Here is a 16,499-nt window from a genome sequence, read left to right on the forward strand (position 1 = left end):
GCCTAGCAGGTACAGGTATCGGACCCCTTATCCGGAAACCCATTATCCAGAAAGTTCTGAATTACAGAAAGGCCATCTCCCATAGACTCCATTGTAATCAAATAATTCACAATTTTAAAAATGGTTTCCTTTTTCTCTGTAATAATAAAACAGTACCTGTACTTGATCCCAACTAAGATATAATTACCCCTTATTGGGGGCAGAACAATCCTATTGGATTTATTTCATGGTTAAATGATTCCCTTTTCTCTGTAATAATAAAACAGTACCTGTACTTGATCCCAACTAAGATATAATTACCCCTTATTGGGGGCAGAACAGCCCTATTGGGTTTATTTCATGGTTAAATGATTCCCTTTTCTCTGTAATAATAAAACAGTACCTGTACTTGATCCCAACTAAGATATAATTAATCCTTATTGGGGGCAGAACAGCCCTATTGGGTTTATTTCATGGTTAAATGATTCCCTTTTCTCTGTAATAATAAAACAGTACCTGTACTTGATCCCAACTAAGATATAATTACCCCTTATTGGGGGCAGAACAGCCCTATTGGGTTTATTTCATGGTTAAATGATTCCCTTTTCTCTGTAATAATAAAACAGTACCTGTACTTGATCCCAACTAAGCTATAATTACCCCTTATTGGGGCAGAACAGCCCTATTGGGTTTATTTCATGGTTAAATGATTCCCTTTTCTCTGTAATAATAAAACAGTACCTGTACTTGATCCCAACTAAGATATAATTACCCCTTATTGGGGGCAGAACAGCCCTATTGGGTTTATTTAATGGTTAAATGATTCCCTTTTCTCTGTAATAATAAAACAGTACCTGTACTTGATCCCAACTAAGCTATAATTACCCCTTATTGGGGCAGAACAGCCCTATTGGGTTTATTTCATGGTTAAATGATTCCCTTTTCTCTGTAATAATAAAACAGTACCTGTACTTGATCCCAACTAAGCTATAATTACCCCTTATTGGGGCAGAACAGCCCTATTGGGTTTATTTCATGGTTAAATGATTCCCTTTTCTCTGTAATAATAAAACAGTACCTGTACTTGATCCCAACTAAGATATAATTACCCCTTATTGGGGCAGAACAGTCCTATTGGGTTTATTTCATGGTTAAATGATTCCCTTTTCTCTGTAATAATAAAACAGTACCTGTACTTGATCCCAACTAAGATATAATTACCCCTTATTGGGGGCAGAACAGCCCTATTGGGTTTATTTAATGGTTAAATGATTCCCTTTTCTCTGTAATAATAAAACAGTACCTGTACTTGATCCCAACTAAGATATAATTCATCCTTATTGGAGCAAAAACAATCCTACTGGGTTTAATTACTGTTTAAATATTTTTTTTAGTAGACTTAAGGTAGGAGATCTGAATTAAGGAAAGACCCCTTATCCAGAAAACCCAGGGTCCCGAACATTCTGGATAATGGGTCCCATACCTGTTCTGATGTAGGAAGTAGCTACTTAGTTCCAATTGTTCCCAGTGTAACCAGAGAGGCCAAAGACTTTCCCCATTCCCAGATGGCACGTGCGGTATACTTGTAATTGGTACATGCCACATAAACCTTCCCAGCATGCCGAGAAAAGAATAAATGCAGTGTTCCACTCATGCGTCTGTCGTAATCCCCCTTATGCAGTATCAAAGCATGGAATGTCCTTTATTAGTATTTGTGCTTGTAAAACAGATTATCAATAAGAAAGAACTCATTTTATTTATATGCTCTATATAAAGGGGCACCTTCATCACAATTTTTGAAGCCGGTCAGTTTTTTACATTCCATAATCATGGCAGGTTGCATGAAATTATATGGTCCTTGAAACAATAATATACCCTTTATAAAAGCAATGTTTTTGTTCCGATTGTTCCCTTTACATAGACAGCAGAGACTGAGAACCCTGGTTATTGTGTGCAGCTTACATTTTTCCTCACATAGAGATTTTTATACTCGTGAGTGGGAGTTGCTGCACTGATTGCCGCTGCTAATATCTTTTCTGTAGAACTGGGCAGGTACTGGTGGTCACCTTGAAATCATTTGCTGGTATTGTACTGCTAAACTTAGCATGTTAAACATATAAACACATTGATTAAAGTGATGCTCTGTAGATAGATAGATAGATAGATAGATAGATAGATAGATAGATAGATAGATAGATAGATAGATAAATAGATAGATAGATAGATAGATGATAGATAGATAAATAGATAGATAGATAGATAGATAGATAGATAGATAGATAGATGATAGATAGATAGATAGATAATAGATGATAGATAGATAGATAGATAGATAGATAATAGATATATAGATAGATGATAGATAGATAGATATATAGATAGATAGATGATAGATGATAGATGATTGATAGATAGATACAGTACATAGATAGATTGATAGACCACACATGCCCAAATCTTGTTATATGTCAGAATTTAATATTACTGATGTAAAAAGTGTTGTGAAGGCACACAAGCATGGAAAAAAAGTTCCTTAAGGATACCAAATAAGGGCTTTGATTGGCTATTTGGTAGCCCCATGGGGACTGTAGGCCTGCAGGAGGCTCTGCTTGGAGTAAAACTGTGTTTTGTGCTTCCAAAACTTGCCTCCAAGCCAGAAATGTAATAATGGGCACCTACTTTGAGGTCCCTGGAAGCAACATCAAAAGGGGTTGTGAGCAACATGTTGCTCCTGAGTAATTGGTTTGGGATCAATGTGATAGGGCATCAGCAGATGTGGAAGTGAGAAGACCCAATGAGAAGACCCCAGTATAGGACTGGCCCACCAGGATACCAGCAAAACTCCCAGTGGGCCCAGGTGGGTCCTCTTGCTTCTAACTATTTAGCCGATTTCATGGTCATTCCCTATTTCTGTATTGTAGGAAGCTTGATATTTGGAAGAATAGAGTATAGTATATAGAGAAAAGAGACTAGGATAATAAAGGGTTTTGAGGGAAAAGAGGAGGAAATCAAGTTTTAAGAGTGGGCCCCTGCCATCTCAGTCCAGCAAAGGAAGGCCCACAGCTACCTTATCATTATTATTCGAACCAGTTGTTCAGAAAGTTTCTAAAATGTAGAAAGAACTGTAACATCAAGAAAGTCGATACAAACCCTCTATTTTCTAAACAGTTGGCTTCCATTCCTTGAACTTGTTTGTGGTCAAGAGATCCTTTGGATTTATTTCAAGGTTTAGACTGCACTTAAAGGAGACATATAGCATAATTAAAGCCCCCTAATCATGCAGGCAATAATGAATAATATATGGTGCTCTGGGCTAAAAATGGCCGCTTTCTTGGAGCTCCCTATAGATTCTCTCTGGTCCCTATCTGTGTAAGTGTGAGTATGTCCTAACAGTCCCTTCCAGAAGCATAGTAAAAGTAGAAGGTATATAACCTTCAATATGTATTGATAGGTCAGTATAGATTTGTGTGTGCCGGGTTGGAAGGGTTGCACTTGATGGTCTTTTTCTCAACCCTATGTAACTATGAAACTAACTATGTAGGTCCACCTAGCTTCTGATTGGTTCCTATCCTTCAATGCAGTGTGTTGAGTGCCACAGGCTCCCCTGCATAGCTTGGGAAAGAAGGCAGCATGAAGCGGAACAGATGGGTGGGGGGGAATTTCTTAATAAATCAGCCAAAAACCACATGTTTCAGACACAATCTTTCTATATTAAGAGAAGTATAATCCATTGGCACATTCTTGTTTTTTATACACAACAGAGCTGACTAACTAAAGGTGGCCATACACACTACAATTACGATCTTTTCCACAACCATTGGTCATAGGAAAGAGTGTTATTTCATTCTACCAATGTTAAGAGCTGAATCATCAGATTTGCAGGTAAAAACAAAGGAATTCTTTACCCCTATCTGACAATTCAGCATTAACATTACGACGAGATAGCCATTATTCAAGGCTTTTGCCAATATTGGTCGCCTCGTCTCCCACCATACATGCACCAATACATTTTTTTGTACAATAATATTGGTGAATGTTTGTCCACCTTAACATAGGTACTAAACTGAACCAGTGCTGGTACAGTAGCAACCAATCGGTCGCCTACAAGATAAAAAAAAATAAGAAAGCAAACATTTTTATTGGTTGCTAGGCGTTCATTGCTCCTTTTTTAATGCCCGCGCAAGTCAGTCCCAATGATTTTCTCAAACTGCATTTTTATTGGCTGTGAGATGCCTCCAAAATTGGCTTGACACATGCAACTTTGTGACTTTGTAGAAAACACACAATATAGCCAACAAACTTTACATCTTAGTGGGTCTCCATTGTGATGCAAAGCAGTTCCGTTCACTAATTCCCCTTCGTTTGCCGTCTACTTATGTGCAATTTGTTTCTCCTTTTCCCCGTGGAAGGTAGGCTGGTAATAACAGACCATGGGTTTCAGTGGTGGGTAGCAGCCATTTTTTTTCGGCAATGCATACCCCGTGATTACAGATATTGTACAATCTCTCTACAGTTACCTGAAAGCAAAATGCTAGAGCTTTGTGTCTTTCTCTCTCCTTGGCGGGGTTGTTGAGGAAATTAAAATAATAATAGAATGGAACAGGATAAGAATTGTGTAGCAACAGATTCCAGACAATCACTTAGTCCCCGGCTGCTTTCTACTGCAAATTCTTATCACAGGTACAAGGTCGGACCTTCTTCTTTCTTAGATGCTCTATTCCCAGGCTGTGCTTTATCAACTCGCCTTCCTTCCTTCCTCCTTTATTTATGTCTCCCTCCGGCTCTTGTCTCTCCTTCCTCTCACTGATTCCATCTGATCTCTTCCATTCCGGCTCTCCGGAACAAAGTCTGTCTTGCAAAACCGAAGCACTTGGTGATTTAACTCAAAGGGCTCTATATGTTACTGGCAAAATACAGCCGACCTATAGAACAATCAAGTGGCAATCTCAGTGGGGCAGGTAGCCATACCAGACCATAATAATAACCTGCCAACCAAGTGTCCCTGCTGTATAGTGTATTTCATTTGTACCCTGTGCTCAATGCAATTTCTCCTGATCCGTTTAATTCTAATGTTGCTTGGTAATTATCGTTTTTTCTCATTATCCTCTCTTAAACTAATTATACTGCCATCATTAGCCAAACAAAGCATCAAAATATAAGGATTCTGAATGAACGATCACCCGGCATATTCATAAGCTTACAAACAGCCTTATCGTTAGGGGTTACGTACAGATTGGACGAGAATAAGCCGTCTGAGCTGTTTGTTAGACATAACGAATATTGTTAGGTGATTATTTCATTGTCTGCTCGGGATTGTTTTTTCCATAAGAAAACCTCCAATGAAATCGTATTTACCTTTTCAACGCGTCTTAATTATTTTTCCTTTAACCAACAGAAACAGAAAGAGAAAAATGCAAAATATTAAGACGTTGATGTTAATTTGTTTAAAGGGCTTTGTTGGAGATGTTTCTAGTTTCTGCCTTGTTCTTTACTGCCATTGTCTCTTCTTCTTACCACATATCTACTTATTAGCAGCCAAAGCTCCTCTCTCTCACTCTGATAATCCCCTAACAAAAACCAGCAGGGTGCACTGGGGTAGAGTCCTGCAGCGGGTCTGGTACCCAGCAGGTTGTGGGTAGGATTTTCAGATGCGGGTATAGATGCAGGTCTGCAGGTTGCTGGTCGGGTTGCGGGTCTATCCACATAATGTAAGTTTGTAAATTAAATAAAAAACGTATTTTTGCTTGCCTAAGACCTCTTAAGTGCTGTAAATTTTGGCAGGGTCGGACTGGGCCACCGGGACACTGGGAAAAATCCCGGCGGGCCAGATCCGTCCCTTGCCGGCGCTCCCCCTGCCCAACCGCTCCTCCCCTGACGCGTTAAATTTACGCACTTGGGAGAGGACGTTGGGTGGGGGCCCATGCTGGGTGGGGGCCCATGCTGGGGGGGGGGAGGGCCGGCGGGAGCCCCGGTGGGCCCTTCACCCCCCAGTCCGACCCTGCATTTTGGGACTATTATATTACTCGTTACAGTACTTCTCATGAATACAGCAATGCTAAATGCAGGCAGCTCTGTATTCATAGGGTTGGATCAGGAGAACAGAGGCCTGAGCAGGGTGCTCAGCATGGCATGGCAGCCTGTTTTTTTTGCACTTTGCAGCCATATTAAAGTCCCCTCCCCCAATCTTCAGAGAATGTACATATTTAATTACTTGGACAGAAACACAAGTCAATATAATAATAGGATGTTGTTTCCAGAAATTGAACTGAATTCTTGAGAAGCATTTCTGAGGGTACCTTGTATGTGTGGAGGAACAAGTGTGTAGTTTAATCCTGTGTGGAGCTGAGATGTTTGTTAGAATGTGTTTGTCTAACGTTACAATGAATGTATCATTTTATCATGAGATATAATAACTAGGTCAGGACAGGCTGAGATTGGGAAATAAAAGTCTATAAGGAAAAGCCATAAAAGCCAACTGATATTATACTTTTCTATGTAGGTATAATCTTTGGGACCATTAGAGATCTGAGAGGTGGCTAGGTAGGGATCTGATAATGGGATGGTTCAGAAGGAATAGGCAAGTCAATTGCAGACCTTTGTTTAAATCCTAAGAGGTCATTCACCAAATGCAGGGCAGGGTGCAAACCTCCATGTTTTTCCCACTTTGCACCTTGCCCTGCACGTTCTTGAACTGCTGCAGTTTTCTGTGCTTCAATACAAAGCTCAGAGACCTCCATGAATACAGCACTGCCTGCTGGGAGCATCGGCAAGCAAAAGCAGCAATTAAGCCGTGCCAACTGCCGGCACTAGATGCATATCACAGCCAGACCCTGTATCTGCCTTTAACTGAGTGCTAAGGAAATATCAACGCTTTCACAGTTTAGACAATGATGAATGCATGGTATGGACACCAATCCATTTTATTCTTGTTGATTGGAGTCACTATTCCATTTTTTCCTATTAATGTGAGTGGGAGCTACTGGGCCAAGCTGCAATGTGCTGGTACAGGTATGGGATACCTTATCCGGAAACCCGATATCCAGAAAGCTCCGAATTACAGAACGCCTCCTATAGACCCCATTTTAATGAAATAATTCAGATTTTGAAAATTGATTCCCTTATTTCTGTAATAATAAAACAGTACCTGTACTTGATCCCAACTAAGATATAATTACCCCTTATTGGGGGCAGAACAGCCCTATTGGGTTTATTTAATGGTTAAATGATTCCTTTTTCTCTGTAATAATAAAACAGTACCTGTACTTGATCCCAACTAAGATATAATTACCCCTTATTGGGGGCAGAACAGCCCTATTGGGTTTATTTCATGGTTAAATGATTCCCTTTTCTCTGTAATAATAAAACAGTACCTGTACTTGATCCCAACTAAGATATAATTACCCCTTATTGGGGGCAGAACAGCCCTATTGGGTTTATTTAATGGTTAAATGATTCCCTTTTCTCTGTAATAATAAAACAGTACCTGTACTTGATCCCAACTAAGATATAATTACCCCTTATTGGGGGCAGAACAGCCCTATTGGGTTTATTTCATGGTTAAATGATTCCCTTTTCTCTGTAATAATAAAACAGTACCTGTACTTGATCCCAACTAAGATATAATTACCCCTTATTGGGGGCAGAACAATCCTATTGGGTTTAATTAATCTTTTATTGATTTTTTAGTAGACTTAAGGTATGAAGATCCAAATTACGGAATATATCCGGAATATCTTTGGTCCTGAGCATTCTGGATAACAGGTCCTATACCTGTACAAAATGTCATGGGTGCCATATGCCTAATTGCAATTAATTAATATTACTCCTCAACATTTACATGAATAGGGTGAGGATAATTAAAACATCCATTTATTAAGTGATATTTGCTGAGTGTTCTTTCCACTATTGCTCTTTACCAACCCGGTATCAGAGCGCGCCCATAAGAAGAATGGATCATTATCCTTGGGTTTATATGAATAAAATGAGCCTTTTTAAATAAAACTGACATTGTCGCAAATACCGTTTTATTATTAAACTAAGCAAATGTACAATTAGAGGTCTTTTGTTGACATTTAGAAATGCGAGGATTTCACGGGGATTTATCCAAAGTTGTGTTCGCCTTTATCAGATCTTTTGCTGGATATTGTGTTCTGAACAATTAATTTGGAGCTCTGCTGCTAGATCTGAAAAAAAAATGCATTTTTAATGAGGAGATAATTTGATTGTCATACGGCGCAGTACAGTCGCTGAAAGGGATTCGAGAAATTGCATTAGCGTGTCACAATAAAACAGAAAGGGTACTTTTACGTGTCAGGAAACAGCGTGGTCCAGATGAATGTTTGCGAATTCAAAGATCTAATGCGCAGTGTGAACCTCAGATGATGTTTACGTCTACGGGTTACGGAGTCCGGCTATTACACGCGGTTTAATGGCATTTTAACCAATGCTTGTGTTAATTAGAACAACCATTGATCAGATTTTTGTAACACCAACACAGAAGAGTTGAGAAACTCTCAGCCTTATAGACCGTATGGTCGCCAGTCGCTCAAATTAATCAGCTGCGGGGCTGCTTTAAGGTATCAGTGGGCCCAGGGGTATAATTACCCCTTATTGGGGGCAGAACAGTCCTATTGGGTTTATTTCATGGTTAAATGATTCCCTTTTCTCTGTAATAATAAAACAGTACCTGTACTTGATCCCAACTAAGATATAATTACCCCTTATTGGGGGCAGAACAGCCCTATTGGGTTTAATTAATGGTTAAATGATTCCCTTTTCTCTGTAATAATAAAACAGTACCTGTACTTGATCCCAACTAAGATATAATTACCCCTTATTGGGGGCAGAACAGCCCTATTGGGTTTATTTAATGGTTAAATGATTCCCTTTTCTCTCTAATAATAAAACAGTACCTGTACTTGATCCCAACTAAGATATAATTACCCCTTATTGGGGGCAGAACAGCCCTATTGGGTTTATTTAATGGTTAAATGATTCCCTTTTCTCTCTAATAATAAAACAGTACCTGTACTTGATCCCAACTAAGATATAATTACCCCTTATTGGGGGCAGAACAGTCCTATTGGGTTTATTTAATGGTTAAATGATTCCCTTTTCTCTGTAATAATAAAACAGTACCTGTACTTGATCCCAACTAAGATATAATTACCCCTTATTGGGGGCAGAACAGCCCTATTGGGTTTATTTCATGGTTAAATGATTCCCTTTTCTCTGTAATAATAAAACAGTACCTGTACTTGATCCCAACTAAGATATAATTACCCCTTATTGGGGGCAGAACAGTCCTATTGGGTTTATTTAATGGTTAAATGATTCCCTTTTCTCTGTAATAATAAAACAGTACCTGTACTTGATCCCAACTAAGATATAATTACCCCTTATTGGGGGCAGAACAGCCCTATTGGGTTTATTTCATGGTTAAATGATTCCCTTTTCTCTGTAATAATAAAACAGTACCTGTACTTGATCCCAACTAAGATATAATTACCCCTTATTGGGGGCAGAACAGCCCTATTGGGTTTATTTCATGGTTAAATGATTCCCTTTTCTCTGTAATAATAAAACAGTACCTGTACTTGATCCCAACTAAGATATAATTAATCCTTATTGGAGGCAAAACAAGCCTATTGGGTTTAATTACTGTTTAAATTATTTTTTTAGTAGACTTAAGGTAGGAGATCTGAATTTACGGAAAGACCCCTTATCCAGAAAACCCCAGGTCCCGAGCATTCTGGATAATGGGTCCCATACCTGTATATTAAACTTTTAAGTGCCACTCCTCCTTAAAACCCGGAACCGTAGAATCAATGGCATAGGCACAATGGCAATGTTATGCTCTACAAGAGACTCTAGCTTATTATATGGACCATAGCTTTTGGTCACTCCTTAAAGCTGTTCCATCATGCATCTGTCTGTTCAAAGGAAAATAAATTGAAAATAGAAGTATGACCCCTGCTGTTACCCCTTCACCCACAGACTTTGATTTCATATTGTTTTGTTCTTTGATTCCTTTTAAGTCGGGAACATACAAAATAAATGGACCGAGATGTTTCCTTCTATATCATATCAAAACAAAAAAAACCTTCCCAGGAACTACAAAGAAGGATGTATTGTCAGCGAGGCAATTGAAGGTTAATCTGATATCATCCTAGGTCCCCAGGCCACAATGTACAGAGAGAACAGACACAAACAAAACCACTGACCAACATACAGAATCAGGAACCAAGTGTCTATCAAAGGAGAGCAATTTCCCCCTGTTAGAAAAGGTTAAGAAACTATTAAGGAATGTTTAATCTGGGGCTAGGAACCCATAGCAACTAACCAATCATGTGCTTTCTTTCAAACAGCAGTTTGGTGAATGCTGCTTGGTTGCTATGAGTTGGTAGAACAGGGACAAACCTTGCACCTTACATTACCTCCATTACTAGACCATGAGTTTCTCAAGAGGGAAAGATGCTTGAGGTTTAAGTTGAAATAAATCTTAGGCAGATTCAGTTTGTGACGATATAGGTTCCTAACCTGTTTAAACTTTAACCCTTAAGTCCATGTCTATGAAGATTTTTATTCATCCAGGTCATGGTATATCTAGTATAAATAAATGTAAAGCAACTGGACTTGTTTGGCCATCGTTGAAGACGTTTCACTACTCATCCGAGCAGCTTCTTCAGTTCAACTGAAGAACTGAAGAAGCTGCTCGGATGAGTAGTTAAACTTCTTCAATGATTACCAAACAAGTCCAGTTGCTTTAGATTTATTTATCCTAAAGTCCATATTTATTTGTAGTTCAGCATGAATTGCCCCCCCCCCCCCCACAAATGTCTGGAAACACTGAACTGGGGCACAATGTTTCTGCTAATGTGCGAATGTGAATAGCAATAGTCCTGCCCACAACCTTGCTAGGTCCAAGTTTATACCTCTGGATCTATTTACTGTCTAAATAAGTGATTGTGTTCCACTAAACCATTATTGGGACTGAATGCATATGGCTATAAATGGGGGTGCTTGAGAAAGGGCACCCAAATTATTATCTCAATCAACACAGTTTTTTACTTGGCAGAAGGAGTGCTGCAACTTTTTGGCCCCCTACCAAGGGAAGATTGGCTGTAACTGGGTATTATGCCATGGATGTTGCTCTTTAATATTTGCGTGATGGTGACCTTCTAAAACTACAACTGGTCTTTATGTTTTATTTTTTTGTTCTAGCTCTCTAGATAGGTAATACATTTGCCCAGAAATAATAGGCCATAGCAACTAATAGGATGTTTGCTTTTGAACAGGTGACCAGTAAATACTACCTCCTGATTGGTTGCTAAGGGTTGCTGCTCCTGGGAAAACTTGTACATTTTATTACATAAGCCCCTTAGCATTGTAACTGCTAGTTGCTTGTGTGTAATTGCCCTAGCAGCCAAGGAGCAGTTTGGACGTCAGAATGGAAGGTGAATAGTAAAGGGGCTGAACTGAAAGATAAGGCAATAAATACATAAGAGGGACGATAAAACTGAAGCCTGACAATGAACCCAACCACCAGATGGCATTTTCAGTTGTGTGCTGGAAAAGGTGATTTATTTGAAAGCCATAAAGTGGATTAGTGTCAGGAGCAACCGGGCCATGTCCAAGATGGCAGTGTGGCGCTGGTGCTCATCACGTAGACATGTGACATGGCCACACTTGATCCTAGAATTCTAAATAAATAGACGCCAAAGACCCAGGTCCAATGCCCGATATAGTTCTTTCTTCATGAAGTTCCTGGGTGCACCTGAATTGCTGTTCTGACTTGATCTTCTGGTTTCCTGACTTTTTTGCCTTGTCCCTGGCTACGTTCATTGCTGCCTGCCTCGACCTTTTGCCTGAATATGACCTTTTGCTTTCTTAACCCCTTGTATACCATGTATTGGTCATTCTGTACTCAGCTTGCTCCTTGGTCCTGATTCCAACCCCCCGGTAAGAAGAGTTGAGCCCACCTATCTACATCTAATAGATTAAGGGGTTGATTCACTAAAGGGCGTTAAAATGAGCGCTATTTATAGCATGCGTTAAAAATTGTATTGCTTCTTATTTTTTGCGGCTTAATGCACGATTCACTAAAAGTTATGACGCGATGTTCTTTGCTGTATTTTACTTGTGATGAGTGTTTTTCTTGTGTTAATTTCCGCTGTGTGCGTTATTTCCCACTGCGCGCGATATATTTCACCGCGTGCTATATTAGCGCACTTAACCATTACTTTCGGAAAACTACTTTTTTGAAAATGCCCATTTCCCTGCAAACTGGCGGCTGCATCACTCTGGGGCCAACACAGACTTGAATAAATCCCACTGCAAAGTCCATATTTTATTGCCAAAAGCTCATGAACTGTACTTTTCTATAATTACCGCCTGCCCCAAGTAGGTGTTAATATTCGCACAGACTAATGCGATATTTAGCGCTTCATATGTGTTTGTGAATCATGCGTTAGTATTATATCTATATGAGAATTAACGCAATGCGAGGTAAATAACGCATGGGAATAACACATGCAAAATGACTGATGAATTGATACTTATTTATCGCGTGCTTTTTAACGCAAAAAAGCATGCAATAAGCGTTATCGACCTTTAGTGCCTTGGGGCCAATTCAAAAATGGACCTGGGGAATCCTAAATGGTCGCAGCTTTGAGAATAAAATTGGGCAATAAATGGTTAAATCTGAAAATCTCAGTCAAGTTTTAGCAAGCGGTAACAGTTCAAACCCATAATCTGCCTTTCAAAGTTCCCCCAACCACCTCCCTGCATATTTTGGCGGAATAAAGGGGATCATGTGGATTATCCAACCCAAACAATATCCTATCAGCACTGGGCTCGTCCATCCTGTCGCCTTTTTTTCTAATTAGAACCAACGCAACGATCATCGCGCAACATAATCAATTTCCTTCGGCTCAGTGTCCCGTTTCAATGCTAATCAAGAGAACAAAACCTCTTTTCTTTGAATACGTTTGTGTATTAAACAGCGAGAAGTTGGCATCGATTAATAGCACTTCCCTTCGAGTGCTTTCAGAATTTAATTTGTCCGACGATTGTTTAATTTGAAGAGTTATTTCTGCCCCTTCAAGGAAATCAATGGGAGAATTATAGAGGAGGCCACTATAGGAAAGTGGCTTTTTAATGGGAAATTATTGTGTTGGTTATTACTTTTGAGTCACTAGGGAATTTTAGCCGGTTTTGCTTTAACCCCCTCTGTTCTGTGAGTTGAAGCTGGAATATTAAATACGTGGGGGGGTTAACTTCACAACGGAAAGCAAACCCCCTACGCCTCGGAGATCAATCAAATGTAAATGATGGCTTTATGTAATAAATTTACATTTTGTATATTCTGTTGTAAAGAAAGTAGAGCATAATAACAGTCTGAAAGTGCTTCTGTGCCTGTGAGAATAAAGAATAAAGTCCAGCCAGAACCCCCCCCCCCCTCCTCCTCTTCCTCCTTGTACAAGTTCAGATTTTTAATTTAATTTAACAAGGCAATAACTCTGTTGGATATTGCTGTTAAACACTATATTGTTAGTTCAGCTATTTATATCTGTTTAATGTTTCACAGCCTGAGCCGTGCTGGGTTTTTAAAGGGGGGAAATGAGTGTATAATATATATATATATATATATATATAACATGTTAGAAAAATGCACTGCTGTATATATGGTGCACTTTACTACTTACCTAGATTTGTTTTGCTAAATAACCTTATTCATATTAAGGCAATATAAAAGAAAAATATATTCTACTCCTAGAAATGTATTTCCGCCACAATACTATGAGTGTGAGTTTATTAAAGAATATTATATCACTGAACTATAAAACTAGTCGTATGTGTCTCTGTATCTCTGTATTCTGATTATAATGCTTGATCAAGAACTCATCCAGGCCCCTCTTATAGGCATTAACAGAATCTGCCATTACCCCATCACTAGGAAGGGCATTCCCCAACCTCACTGCCCTCAGGAACCCCCTACGCTGCTTCAAATGGAACCTCCGTTCCTCTAATGGAAAGGGGGGGGGGGGGCTCTGGTTCTTTGTTCTTCTCTATTTGATAAAAGGTTACCTTTCTATAATGCCCTTTAATGTAGATATTAATGCGCCTGTTCTCCAGAGAAAACAACCCCAACCTTGACAGTCTTTCCTCAGAGTTTAAAGAAGAACTAAACAGTATATTGTGTGTTGGTCCCTAAGCTCAGTAACTGACAGAAGCACAGAGCATGTGTAGGGAATCAGCAGAAAAGAAGATGGGGGGCTACTGGGGGCATCTTTGGGGGCAGATCTTCCCTGCTAAAGGGCTGTGGGTGTCTTGGGCTGGTAGATTAATGCGCCTTTTCTCCAGAGAAAACAACCTCAACCTTGACAGTCTTTCCTCAGAGTTTAAAGAAGAACTAAACAGTATATTGTGTGTTGGTCCCTAAGCTCAGTAACTGACAGAAGCACAGAGCATGTGTAGGGAATCAGCAGAAAAGAAGATGGGGGGCTACTAGGGACATCTTTGGGGGCACAGATCTTCCCTGCTAAAGGGCTGTGGTTGCCTTGGGCTGGAACAGAAGCAAAAACATTACGTGCTGTATTTATACCCTACTTCTTTAGTTTTAATTTTCCTGTAATTCTTCCATCCCCTTTACCAGTTTAATTGCACATCCCTGCACTCTTTCCAGCTCATAAATATCCTTCTTAAGGACTGGAGCCAAGAACCGCTCTGCATAATGAAGATAAGACCTTACTTTATATATATATATAAAGAGACAATATTATATTTTTATCCATATGTCTATGACATATTTTATGCAAGACTATATACACTGCCTAGCGTTGCACATTGTGTCATCCACACAAATCTCCAGATCCCTTAACACCATGCTATTTAGTGTATAACTAGAATTTGTTATTTCTACAGAAGTGAATAACCTTGCATTTATCAGCATTGAACCTCATTTACCATTTTGCTGCCCAGTTTCTCCAATTTTGGCAAAATTGCAACTGCAAAGTGGCAACTCCTTCATAGCTCCCTAAGCTCAGTAACTGACAGAAGCACAGAGCATTTGTAGGGAATCAGCAGAACAGAAGATGGGGGGCTACTGGGGCATCTTTGGGGGCATAGATCTTCCCTGCTAAAGGGCTGTGGGTCTCTTGGGCTGGTACAGAAGCAAAAACATTATGTGCTGTATTTATACCCTACTTCTTTAGTTTTAATTTTCCTGTAATTCTTCCATCCCCTTTACCAGTTTAATTGCACATCCCTGCACTCTCTCCAGCTCATAAATTTCCTTCTTAAGGACTGGAGCCAAGAACCGCTCTGAATAATGAAGATAATACCTTACCAGGCATATACAAAGAGACAATATTATATTTTTATCCTTATGTCTATGACATATTTTATGCAAGACTATATACGCTGCCTAGAGTTGCACATTGTGTTATCCACACAAATTTCCAGATCACCTAACACCATACCATTTAGTGTATAAATAGAATTTGTTATTTCTTCAGAAGTGCATAACCTTGCATTTATCAGCATTGAACCTCATTTGCCATTTTGCTGCCCAGTTTCTCCAGTTTAAGCAAATCACTCTGCAAAGTGGCAACATTCTGCATGGAACCTATAGTAATAAAAATGTCTTGGTACGGTCTGATATCACTGAAGATGTGACTAAGACAAGGCACACTGGCAAGATGGGCACAGTGCTATAGCTCCGTCATAGCTCGTATATACGGAGCCCATACTGGTGACTTCTCCGGCACTAAGCATAATTAAGCAAGGGAACATTTTATGGAGATAGTGCCTCTAGCTGCATTATCCATGTGAAAAGGATTTAGAAAGTTTATTTCCGCATCTAAAATTTTAAGTCCGGATCCTAATGGATGGTGAAACTATTTAGCTGTGTTTATATCTCAAATGCTTTGTCCTGTTATACAGCCGAACATAATGTAATGTCTGGTTTAGCTATATAGATAATGGAATTACAAAAATGTCCAAGGCTTTATCAGCACCATCACCATAGCAACCGGCCCTGACAAAGTACACAAGAGCAGCCATCTTTCTTGTTTGTCAAACAAGTCAAAACACAGCAAAATATACATTTCTTATATGACTGAATACCGTGAATGGGAAGCACATGCTTTTTAATTTTGTTTTAACGTCCTATTTGTCAGCCGGCCAGCTTCTGGTAGTTGAAGGGTTACGCATTGCTGATCCCTTTGCTGCTTGATGTATTCGTCAGCACAAATTTTCCGAGGCATCCTCCTTGTTTGTCAACCAAGTGCACATCAAAAAACAACCTCTAATAAATTCAAATACAAAGTGAAATGAGCCATGTTTTATATAATCTGTGTGCAGTGTCTGAAGCTTTTACCAAGGTCTAGAACAAAGAACCAAAACTCATTTGCCATCTCCATCTCCATGGCAACCTCTAAAGTGTTAAGCAAGAGTGTGTCCATCTTTAGATATCTTACAGCCTGGATCACAAGGGGCAGATACATATAGTCAATGGC

General features: G+C 39.4%; 1 protein-coding gene across 2 annotated transcripts in view; it reads left to right on the plus strand.

Moving 5' to 3' along the window:
• cadm3 (cell adhesion molecule 3) overlaps positions 1 to 16,499 on the plus strand; it is a 220,341-nt gene that overhangs the window by 189,672 nt on the left and 14,170 nt on the right. The window lies entirely within an intron of this gene.

The sequence above is a fragment of the Xenopus tropicalis genome, chromosome 8, assembly GCF_000004195.4.
Source record: "Xenopus tropicalis strain Nigerian chromosome 8, UCB_Xtro_10.0, whole genome shotgun sequence".
NCBI classification, from domain to species: Eukaryota; Metazoa; Chordata; class Amphibia; order Anura; family Pipidae; genus Xenopus; species Xenopus tropicalis.